The sequence below is a fragment of the Myodes glareolus genome, chromosome 5, assembly GCF_982192425.1.
Source record: "Myodes glareolus chromosome 5, mMyoGla1.1, whole genome shotgun sequence".
In the NCBI taxonomy this organism is placed as follows: Eukaryota; Metazoa; Chordata; class Mammalia; order Rodentia; family Cricetidae; genus Myodes; species Myodes glareolus.
The window spans coordinates 63,377,159-63,389,174 of NC_142030.1; the positions used below are offsets into that span (position 1 = coordinate 63,377,159).

General features: G+C 40.7%; 1 pseudogene; it reads right to left on the reverse strand.

Moving 5' to 3' along the window:
• Positions 1 to 254: 254 nt before the first annotated feature.
• Positions 255 to 672, reverse strand: LOC125391503 (cytochrome c oxidase subunit 5B, mitochondrial pseudogene; annotated as a pseudogene).
• Positions 673 to 12,016: the final 11,344 nt, after the last annotated feature.

A 12,016-nucleotide genomic window follows, 5' to 3' on the forward strand; every position in this document is an offset into this window, starting at 1 on the left:
GCCATGTAGCTGCCAAAGGAGACAGATGCCAAAACCTTAGCAGTAGGCCACAGCCTCATGATGATACATAGATTAATAGAAATGGGTTAATTTAATATATAAGAGTTAATTAATAAGAAGTTTGAGCTAATAGGCCAAACAGTGTTGCAATTAATATAGTTTCTGTGTGCTTATTCTGGTGTGGGCGGCTGGGAAAACAATGGACAGGAGCCAATACAATGACTAGTCTTATTGGAGGGAAGTTTTCCATCACATTATGAAAAGTTAACGCAGGGTTTAGTGGGCTGTTGGTGGGGCACCAGATTATAATGGGTTCCACAGCTTGGGCATCGCTGAGTCTCGCCTTTGTGCAGTCAAAACCAGAAGACTGTACAATTGCCCTCTTCACAGATGCAGCGCTATTATGCAGGATAATTCCTCTTGTTGGTGTTGGACAGGACTAAATTAGAATCTTCCTTGGTGCCTGAAGCTGCCTTCGGAGGTAGCATATTGTATGGATCCAGTCCCTTCTCTGTGGCTATCATGATCTCCCTCTCCAGCCCTGTAGCCTGCACCTCATCAGTAGAAGCACCACCTCCAGAAGCCAAGGAACGCAACCCTGCCATGGGGCCCGTGGGCCCTCAGGGCCTGAGCCACCAGAGTGCCCACTCCACGAAGGAACCTTGAAGCCATCTTGCCAGAGACAAGAGCTCTGTTGTCCCTTTCAACAAAGAGACTGAATCCAAACCCTTGTCTCCTACCAACTAGCTATGTAGCTATATAATTTTACTCTTATTTATGATTTTTTTATGTTTATATGTGTGTAGTGGAGATAAATGGACATGTGGTGCATGTCCTTGGAAGCCAGAGAGAGTGTCAGATCCACATAGTTCTGTTAAGGTGGTTGAAAGCTATCTCGTGTAGATGCTGAGGATGGAACTCTGTTCCTCTGCAATAGCCATCCATAGTCTTTACTGCTGAGCCATCTCCTGCTATGCGATCTGGTTAATTAGCAATATGATTAAAAGTTAGTTTTAGAAAAGCTAAATTCAGGCTGGAGGGTGGTGGCACATGCCTTTAATCCCAGTGCTTGCGAGGCAAAGGCAGACTGATCTCTGAATTTACAGTCCAACATGGTCTACAGACTGAGTTCCAGGACAACCAACACTACACAGAGAACCCTGTCTTGAAAAATAAACCCAAAAATTTTGAATTTTTTTTGTTTTGTTTTTTGAGACAGAGTTTCTCTGTAGCTTTGGAGTCCATCCTGGAACTAGTTCTTGTAGACCAGGCTGGCCTCGAACTCACAGAGATCCACCTGCCTCTGCCTCCCAAATGCTGGAATTAAAGGCATGGTCTTGGTTAACTATATGTCCTTGGTTTGGACTTTGAATCTGCAGTGAGTTACAGGAAAGTAAGCAGGTGTCATCCCACAGCACAGAGGTGCACAGAGACTAGCAGGAAGGACACCATAGACCAACGGCTGCAATGCCTGGACTCATGCCTGGTATCAGTGACATCAGACCATTTCAAGACTAGCTTTGGATTCCTTACTTCTTGACTTTCAGAACTACTCATTACCCAATCTTTCCCAGTCAACTCCCCTTCTGCTTAAGCTGGACACTGGGATGGTTAACACAAACAAGGAAAAGAGCAAAAATCAAGGGACTACAGTAACAATGTATTTTTCCATTTCTTATATAGCTGCCCTTTTCTCAGCTTACTGGAATTGTCTGTATTTTCCTATCGGTGCTCTGATTTTTATGACCAGAGTCATCAGCCTTAAAACTTAAAGGTCCGGCTGGATCCATTTCACTGTAACTAGAACAAAGGTATCTGAAACTACATGTTTCCCCTGTGAACTTAGCTGATTATCTCCAAATATAATAAGCACTCTTCTCACAATTTGATTCGAATTTTTAATTCATCAGCCAAGACTATTTAGTATCTAATTTAAAAACCAATATTGCAGGTTTCTCAAAGGGAAAGAGCTGTCTGAATCTCTCTTTGCTGAAGATCATTACAAGCACATTGTGCTTCCTATTCCTTTTGCCAACAAGAAATTTCTTAATCAAGCACTTCATCCGGGGCAATCAAATGTTCCTCATTAAAATTGCATGTAAAAAAGATTCGTTTTTAAGTTTTTGCAAAAATATTTAAATTGCCAAATTGAAATGTTTGTCTATAGTTCTTTTGTGCAGAGAGTCTAAACCTTGTTTCTGTAGCATCTAATCAAAACCATAGTTGTTCTCTAGTGAGCACATTAAAAAAAAATCACAGAAATTGATTTTTGAAATATGGCCTTGCTATGTAGCCCAGACTGGTCCAGGATTCACTCCTATCTCAGACTCCAAAGTGCCGAGATTACAGTCTTGTGTCACCACTTGTCTTAGATTCTTTCCCACTGACCCGACAAAACACCTTGGCCAAGGCAACTTATTAAAGAAAGCATCTAATTTGGGGAATCACAGTTCCAGAGGGCAAGACTCCATGACCATCATACGCTCCTGGAAGCAGGCATGCAGGAATGGTGCTGGAGCAGTAGCTGAGATTTTTAAAAAATATTTATTTATGTATTTTATGTACATGAATACCCTATTTGCATGTATTCCTGTGTGAAAGAGGGCATCAGATCCATTATAGATGGTTGTGAATCACCATGCAGTTGTTAGAAATTGAATTCAGGATCTCTGGAAGAGCATCCAGTGCTCTGAACCACTGAACCATCTCTCCTGCCCCAAGCAGCTGAGGTCTTACATCTTAATAAACAAGGGCAAGGTAGAGAGACCTAACTGGGAATAGCTTTTGAAACACCAAAACCCACATATCTCTTCCAACATAAAGTCACACATCCTGATCATTCCCAAACAGCCACATGAGGTCTGAGAGACAGAAGAGGAACATGATAAGATTTGCTTGATAAGGAAATAATATTGTAATAAAAGAGTAAAAAAATGTATTGGAGGCAAATGAGTGAGAAGATCTTTATCACTCCATTGCTTGAAAACCTCTCTTCCTTAGACTCAGGAAATTTCACCTGGTTTTTGTCCTACTCTGGGCCCACTCGCCTCCCCCCCTCTTTTTTTTTACTGTGTGTGTTGTTGTTATTGTTTCAAGACAGGGTTTCTTTGTGTTATGCTGGCTGTCCTGGAATTCAATACGCATACCAGGCTGGCCTCAAACTCATAGATATCTGTCTGCCTCTGCCTCCCAAGTGGGGGATTAAAGGCATGGCCACCACTGCCGGGCTTCCCACTACTTTTCTTTAAGGGAACTACCTCAATTAGACATTTAAATGTTGCTCTCATAAGACTGACCACACATGGAAGTTTTCAGGGATATGTGTAGTGATGAGGCAAGCAGGCCCGCTTTTTGTCCCACCCAGCTCCCGCATGGCTAGCTTTACACACGAAATAATAACATACAAATTGCATTCATTTAAACACTGCCTGGCCCATTATCTCCAGTCTCTTATTGGCTAACTATCACATATTGATCTAACCCATTTCTAATATTTGTGCAGCACCACAAAGTGGTGGCTTACCAGGAAGATTCTAACCCACGTCCATCTTGGGCCAGAGCTTCATGGTGGTTCCGCCTCTGCTTTCTTTCTCCCACAATTCTGTTCTGTCTTCCCCGCCTACCTATGTTCTGATCTATTAGGCCAAACAGTTTTCTTTATTAATTAACCAATGAAAGCAACAGATAGATAGAAGACCCTTCTACGTCATTTCCCCTTCTTCTGTTTAAACAAAAAAGAAAGGCTTTAACTTTAACATAGTAAAATTACATATAACAAAACAGTTATAAAGCAAGAATTATAGTTACAATATTTAAATCTATTTTATCTTTTATCATACCTAAGGAAAACTATAGCAATAACTAACCATTCTCCAACTCCATCAAAGACTCCAGAAGGATATAATATTTCCTAAGTAAACAAGAAATAAGCAACTTCCAAAACTCTAGAAATGACAGAGACATCTCGCTGCCTATACAGTCACCCAAAGGTTTTTTTTGTACCGTTGGGGCTTCCATCTTCAGCCTACAGGCCAATAGTATCCAGCAGACATTTCCATGAAGCAGAAAAATTCAAAGACAGTTTAGTCATTTTTTGCTGTGTCCTGAAGAATGTCTCGTAGACTCTTTCATAAATCAGGAACCCCTGAAAGACCATCTCACCTTTAGGCAAGTTCAGCTGTCCTCTTTCTGCAGGTTCTTCATGTCCTGTTTATGCAACAGTCCACGCAAGAGCAGTTTCTTGCCCAAATGGCTATCAAACCCCATAAAGAGCCTCTTCGATGCCCATCTTCCTCTTGAAATAGCTGGTGCTGCCAGGAGCAGACGTGTCTCATTTTCATGAAAAACCCTAAGTTATTAAAACATTAGATGCCATATTCTGTAGTTTTTTAAAGACATGAAGAATGCCTATTTAATTGAAATATATCTCTATATATCTAGAAAATCTAATTAACATGACTACAAGCTTTACTATTATCGATGATTATCCATTAACAACCTATATTTCCTAATTATACATTACATTCTTAAAATGAACTACACAATCACAATACCTTAATCAAGATCAGAAATACATATACATATAACAAAATTGACCTTAAAATCCATACCAATTCAAATTATTCATATCTATATCAGATATGGGCTCTCTTAAGTATTATCAGTGGAGGTGTAAAATGCTTTGAAAAAGTCTTGTATCAAGGCTTTGCTTTGTTTTGATTTTTGACTTCGTTATTTTATGGTTGTTTGGCAATAGGGTCTTGCTATATAGTCAAACCTGGCTTGGAATTCTTGATCCTCAGATTATAAGTGTGCTCATCACACCCAGCTCAGTTATTCATTTATTTTAGTTTTTCAGAGTCAGGGTCTTTCTGAGTAGCCTTGGCTGCTTGACACTTGTCTGTATACCAAGCTGGCTTCAAACTCAGAGGTTTGCCTGCCTCTACTGCCTCCCTGGTGCTGAGATTAAAAGTGTGTGCCGCCGTGATGAGTTTATTTTTTTATAAAAGTAAAGCATCAGGTACCGGAGAGAGGGTTCAACGGTTAAGCAAGTGTACGCTTTTGCAGAGGAGCCGTTTGGTTTTGAGAACCTATGTGAGGCAGCTGACAGCTACTTGTAGCTCCAGCTCCATGGCATCTGACACCCTTTTCTGGTCTCCTTAGGCACCTGCACTCATGTCCATATACCCATATTCAGATACATACACACATACATAATTCAAAATAAAAGAGATCTTTTGTTTTTAAGGCATCAAAAGTAGGCATGATAGCATACGCCTACCATTACAGTATTTGAGAAGTGGAGGCAGGAGGAACAGGAGTTTGATTTTAACCTGGACTACAAGATGGCCTGTCTTAAAAGCTTGAAAAGAGGCAGGGTATGGTGGTACACGCCTTTAGCAGAGACTGGCAGATCTTAGTAAGGCCAGCATGGTCTATATGGTGAGTTCTAGTACAGCCATAGCTAGGCAGAGAAACCCTGTATTGAAAAATAAACAATCAAATAAAACAAAAGTAAATAGAATAAAACCTGAAAAGATAAACAAAGACCAATAAAAATAAAATCTGTGATCCAGCAACCCTACTTATGAGTCTACATCTAAAAGCATTGAAACATAGTTGCCACATTAGTTCTGTTGTCATTGTGACCTAACCCTGGATAGAAACAGTTTCAAGGGGGAAGGTCTGTTGTGGCTCACAGTTTCAGAGGACTCATTCACAGATGCTTGGCTTAGGGTACTTGGGCAAAACACTTTGTTACAAGAAGGAAGAAAGGGCAGGAGAAAGCAAACCCAGTGTCTATTAGGAATGAATTTCTAATGCATGGCTTAACTGTGCACACATATGGCTTTTATTCAATTTCTATATTTTAGAAGGAAGAGGATTCTGTCACATCGGTCAGACTTGAAGATATGATAACTCAGTTCTTTCCCCACAGGTTCAGTGAGTAAAGGTGCCTGCCAACTCCTACAAGCTGTCACATGCAGTGTATCACATGTACTCCCCATACGCACATGCACAAGATAAACAAATAAATAGATGCAAAACAAAGTATCATGCTAAATGAAGTAACTTTCAAAACAGCAGCTACTGTAAGATTCCTATTATGTGAAGTATCTGAAGTAGTTAAACTCCTGGAGGTTGTTAAGTTGGGAGCGTAGCCCCCAGGCCTGGGAGTTGTATTGGTCTGGACTCCAAATCCCAGCATGCCAGGTCCTGAGCCCTGGGGGAGGGGTGTCAGGACCACTCCCACAGGGTGTTTGAGTGAGCTCCCAAAAGAAAAACATGGGTCTCTTTCTTCTCCTGGTTCCCCCTCAGGGCCACCCAAGAACGCAGGAATCCCATTAAACCTGGACATTTTTAAATTTGGCTTGATTGGGATTTTTGTGTCAGCAGAGAGCTCGCATTAGGAAAAATTCCTAACATAAAGAACTGTGGTTATGGCAACTAGGGGCTTAGGGAAGTTGTTTGATGAGTGTAGAGCTTCTAAAATGAACAAATCTGAAGATTAGAGCACAAACACAGTTAATACAACTGAACAATACACTTAAAATGACAAGGATGATGAATTTATTTGTTTGTTTGCTTATTAATTTCTGGAGACAAGGCCTCACTATGTAGTCCTGGCTGGCCTGGTACTCTGTGAGACCAGGCTGGCTGTGAACACACAGAGATCCACCTGCCTCTGCCTCTTGAGTGCTGAGATTAAAGGTGTGTTGCCACCGTGTCCAGAATGGTGGTGAAATTTGTTATGTGACTTGTTATTGCTAACCTTAAAGGTATTGTCTGAGTTCGAGGCCAGCCTGGTCTACACAAAGAGTTTCACATGAGCCTAGTCTACAATAAAAGTTCCAGGCTAGCCATAGTCCCATACAGTGACACTCTGACTGAAACAAACACGAAACCAAACAAAAGATAACATTGTTGAATGATCCCCAAATGCTGTCTACACAAGGGGCTTCTTTGATTCTTTTAGCCTTGATCTCCATAGCCCACAGAGGATGTGCCTGTGTCAGGTGTCTTCTTGACATCTTTGACTGATGGAATGAGTTTGGAGTGCAAACTCCAGGTTCCTCCCTGCAGATGCCTCCCTACCACTTGAGGTGTTATCAGGACACCCTATACCCTCGAAGGCCTTAGGTGCTACTGCAGGTAATCATAGGCCCAGAACTCTTTTCCTTCTTCTGCTCTTTGTCTCTATAGCCGGCAGTGTTAGTGGCTAACCTCTGGGTTGCCTTTCCTAACTCCCATTTTTTGGGTGAAAACTGTTTGATTTAGATACTTAAGTACTCTTCTAAATCTGATGGAGATCTACCTGGTACAGACATTTCACCGGCCAGTGTCACAGATAGGATATTGCTAGTTTGAACTAAAGGTTCCATCTTCTCACCCTCCTGGTGAGAAGATAAAATCATTATTATCATTGCTGTTTGTGTGCATGTGTGTTGTGTATCTGTTTTTGGATGTACTTGAGTGTGGAGTATAGGTGTGTGCACATGCCTGTAGAGGAAAGAAACATTCCTCTCTCCTCACTAAACCTAAATTATTCACCTTATAAAACCTTACAGCTTCATTTACAAAAGCAAATCCTTAAGATTAAAAAAAAAAAGTATACCAATCCCTCCACTGTTGGCATTTTAAAGTGTAATTGTAAAACATAAGTGTAATTTTTTTTTTTTTTTTTTGGTTTTTCAAGACAAGATTTCTCTGTAGCTTTGGAGCTTGTCCTGGTACTAGCTCTTCTAGACCAAGTTGGCCTCGAACTCCCAAAAACATGCACCACCACTGCCCCTGTAATATTTATTTATTTATTTATTTATTTAGGGTTTTTGAGACAGGGTCTCTCCATGTACCCCTGGAGGTACTGGAATTCTTTAAGTAGATCAAATAGGCCTTGAACTCATAGAGACCTGTCTACCTCTGCCTCCTGAGTGCTGGGAATAAAGGTGTGTGTCACCGCCTCTGGCTTTTCCATTTTTTTTTAACTAAATTTTTTTCATACTGTATATTTTGATCAGACTATTTCCCTTTCCCCAACTTCTTAATTTTTAATCTTTGTTGTACATGGCATTCTTTGAGCAATGTAGCATAAAAAGTCACAGAAATGTGTGTGTGTGTGTGTGTGTGTGTGTGTGTGTGTGTGTGTGAGCGTGCATGCGTGTGGGGGGGCTATGTGTCAACTGTGGAGATACCTAAGTGTGTATCTGTTGTTAAATTACCTGACTGCATGCCATTCTTTAAATGCCCAATTTACCCCTGTTTGAAGCATCTCTACTTAGTTAGCTATTAGCTTTGCTTCCCTCTGACTCATCCCGAATTTTTCTTCAGGGCAGTCAAGAATCTGGCTTTTCCTGAATGGGGATCCCTGCGTAGAGAACTCCTCAGCTCCTGATGGCTACTAGGCTGTGTCTTCCCTGTTGCCTTTGACAGAACTCCAGTCCAGATGTTTTGCTACTGGTCTGTAATTCCCATGACTATACAAGCAAATATGGTTTGCATAGTAAGGAAATAGATGTTCAGATATACTAAGTATCAGATATTCACTACTGAGTATTCAAGTATCTTTTAAAACCATGGAAAATCTACATTTCTAGACATCTTTTTTAGGATAATGACTTTCTTGTTGAACAAAAGAAAGATCAAGTTGAGTTAGTGAGTCACATGCATTTATTTAATTTATTTCAGAAGCCTTTATTGGGAAAATACTCTGTGGTAAGAACTTATTAAGAGTTGAGGATACAGCCAGGCAGTGGTGGCGCACGCCTTTAATCCCAGCACTGGGCGAGGCAGAGGCAGGTGGATCTCTTTAAATTCAAGGCCAGCCTGGTCTAGTTCCAGGACAGCCAAGGCTGCTGTTACACAGAGAAACCCTGTGGGGGAAGGAGAAGTTGAGGATACAGAGATGAATAAAACATCCTTGCCCACAGGAATTTTCATCTCAAAGCAGGAGACAGAGAGAGGTAGCGAATATGGATGAGGATATGCTAAAAAGGGACCAGAATCACAAACACAGACTAGATGAAGGTGTGTGAGCTCTGTGTGGGAAGAATTCAGGAAAAGCTTACTTGAAGAAATAATATTTGGCATAGACTATGAATAGAATGTAGAATGTTCCCCAAAGGCTGTGTCAAGTGCTGGTCACTGTTTGCGATGATATCTGGAATGCTGTGGCGGTTTGAGGAGGCAGGCCAGACTGGTGGAAGTAGATCACTGGGGTCAGGATTTTAGTCCCACTTAGGAGTTTTTGCTTCCTGGTTCACTGTACGTGAGCAGCTGCCTGAAGACACTCTGTCAAGTTTTCCCCACTATGGTGGTGTGGTGGCTTTCATGAGAATGGCTTCCAAGGGTTCATATATTTGAATGTTTGGTCCCCAGTTGGTAGAACTATTTAGGAAGATAAGGAGGCATGGCCTAGGAGGAGGAATGTCACTGCAGGTGGGCTTTGAGCTTCCAAAAGCCCACACTATTCCCAGTTAGCTCTCTTTCTCCTTCTGCCTCATGCGTGTGGATAAGATAAATATAAGATCTCAGCTGCTGGTCCAGTTGCCTGCCTGCTGCCATGGTCCTGGTTTTGATGGGCATGGACTCTACCGCCTCAAATTGTGAGCCCCAAATTAAATGCCTTCTTTAATAAATTGCCTTGTCACGGTATGTTGTCACAGCAATGGAAAAGTAAGACAGATGGATTAAATTCCTGTGGAACCACCAACAACAACCCCCCTCAAACAAACCAAACAAAAACCCAGAGGGATGAGAGATGATTTCCATGACCAGGGGGAGATGGTTTCTGGCAAAAATACGTGATATGTAGATAGAAGTGTATATACATAAAACAGAAGCACCTATCAACAGTCATGTTTATTAAGATAGGACTAATTGGCACAGCAAATAGGACATCCTTAACAAATTCCAAGATGTTTTCAAAACAAGGAAGGAGAACTAATTAAACCAGAATGCCATGGGATACCAAATAAGGAGTACAAATATACCAGAGGTACTGTATGGAAATCGTGTTCCAGGAATCTCAGAGATGATGGAAACATGCCAGAACCCCTTTCCAAAGTTGATAATCACATTTGGAAGTCCAGAATAGAATTTCCTGTTTCCCTATTGTGACTAAGGCCATGTGCGGATTGGAGATGGATATTCTCTCTGAATTGTAGGACTATCTGCCAGTCCTATTCTGATGACATCATTTTCCTTGGTCATAAAATAGAGACCAATCATATAGCTGGCAGTCCCAGTCTTAAATTATTATAGATACTCATTCAAAGGCAAATGTGAACTAGCATCTCCCTCCCCAACCTCAACATAGCAAGCAGGAAAGGAAGGGACAGGCCTCAACTGTGTCATGTGCCCATTCTGATAGCTACAGAAGTCAGGCTTGATGAGTAATTGTACCAAGTCCCCCGAAAGGCAAGTGGGACAAAGCATATGACTTTTGTTATATGAGACAGTGCCTCTTAAAACCATGGGCTCACTGTACTTTGAATTTTATATAAACTGTATTAAAACTTATTTTTAGAAAGTTCTACTAAACAAGAATAGAAATGTCAATAGTAACTACTCTTTTTTATTGCTGGTGTTGGTATTGGGATTGAATCCAGAGCCTGGCACAGGTTAGCAATTGCTTCACTACTCAGTTATATCCCCATTCCCACCCCTATTTTTCCATTTTTTTGTTTTGAGACAGAGTCTCACTAAATTGTCCATAGTGGCCTTGAATTTGATCTGTAGCCCAGGCATCATTGAACTTTTAATCCTTCCATCTCAGCCTCCTAAGTAGGTGTGGTTACAGGCCCCATCACTGTACCATCTTCTCGTTGAGTGTTTGCTGTGTGTCACATATAGGGTTTTCCTGTTTGTTTGTTGGATTGTTATTTGTTTTTTTGAGACAGAATTTTTCTGTGGAGCTCTGGTTGTCCTGGAACTTACTCTGTAGACTAGGCTGAACTCGAACTCAGAGATCTGCCTGCCTCTGTCTCCCAAGCGCTGCCATTAAAGGAGTGCACCACCACCACCTGGCATCACATAAAGTTCTTAGTGTACTTACTCACTTAAATTTTTTAAAATTATTTTTTACTTTTTAAATATTTGTTTACTTTATTTTATGTGTATGAGTGAGTGTTTACCTTCATGAGTGTATGTATACCATGTGCAAGACTCATGCTCACAGAGATTAGACAATTTCAGACTTCTCTTGGAGCTAGAGCTACAGACAGTTGTGAGCTGTCATGTGGGTGCCTGCTGGCTTCTGAGGTGTATCCAGTGCTCTTAACTTTGTAGCCACTTCTCTAGCTCCCAATAAAAATTTTACAACAGCATTATAAATGGGGAGTGCAATTGTTTTAGTTTGGTTTCTGTTGCTGTGATAACACTCTATGACCAAAAGCAACCTGGGGAGTAAAGAGTTTATTTAGCTTACAGTTCTAGGTCACAGTTCATCATTGAGGGAAATCACAGTAGGAACTTATGAAGAAACTGAAGCAGAATTTATGGAGGAATGCTGCTTATGTGCTTATGGCTTAGATCTCTAGTTCACTCAACTTTTCTTTTCTTTTAAAAATATGTTCATTAATTCTCTGATAATTTTGTATAATATATTTTGATTATATTTACCCAGTTCTTCTCCTTAACTCTTCCCAGATTCATCCTACCTCCCTGCCCTAACTCCATCTTCATGCCTTATTTATTATTATTACTATTATTATTATTATTATTATTATTATTATATAACTCAGCTACTCGAATTTGTTCTGTCCATATACTTTTTGGTATTGGATCATCCACTGGAGTGTGGTTGATTTACCAGAAACCATAGTCATTAAAAAAAAAAAAAAAAAAAAAACCCTGACTCGAGCTGGACATTGTGATGGACACCTTTAATTCCAGTACTCAAAAGGCAGAGACAGGTGGATCCCTGTAAATCTTAAATTTGAGGCCAGCCTGGTCTACAAAGTGAGTTCCAGGACAGCCAGGCCTATTATATGTAAAAACCATGTCTCAAAAAACAGGA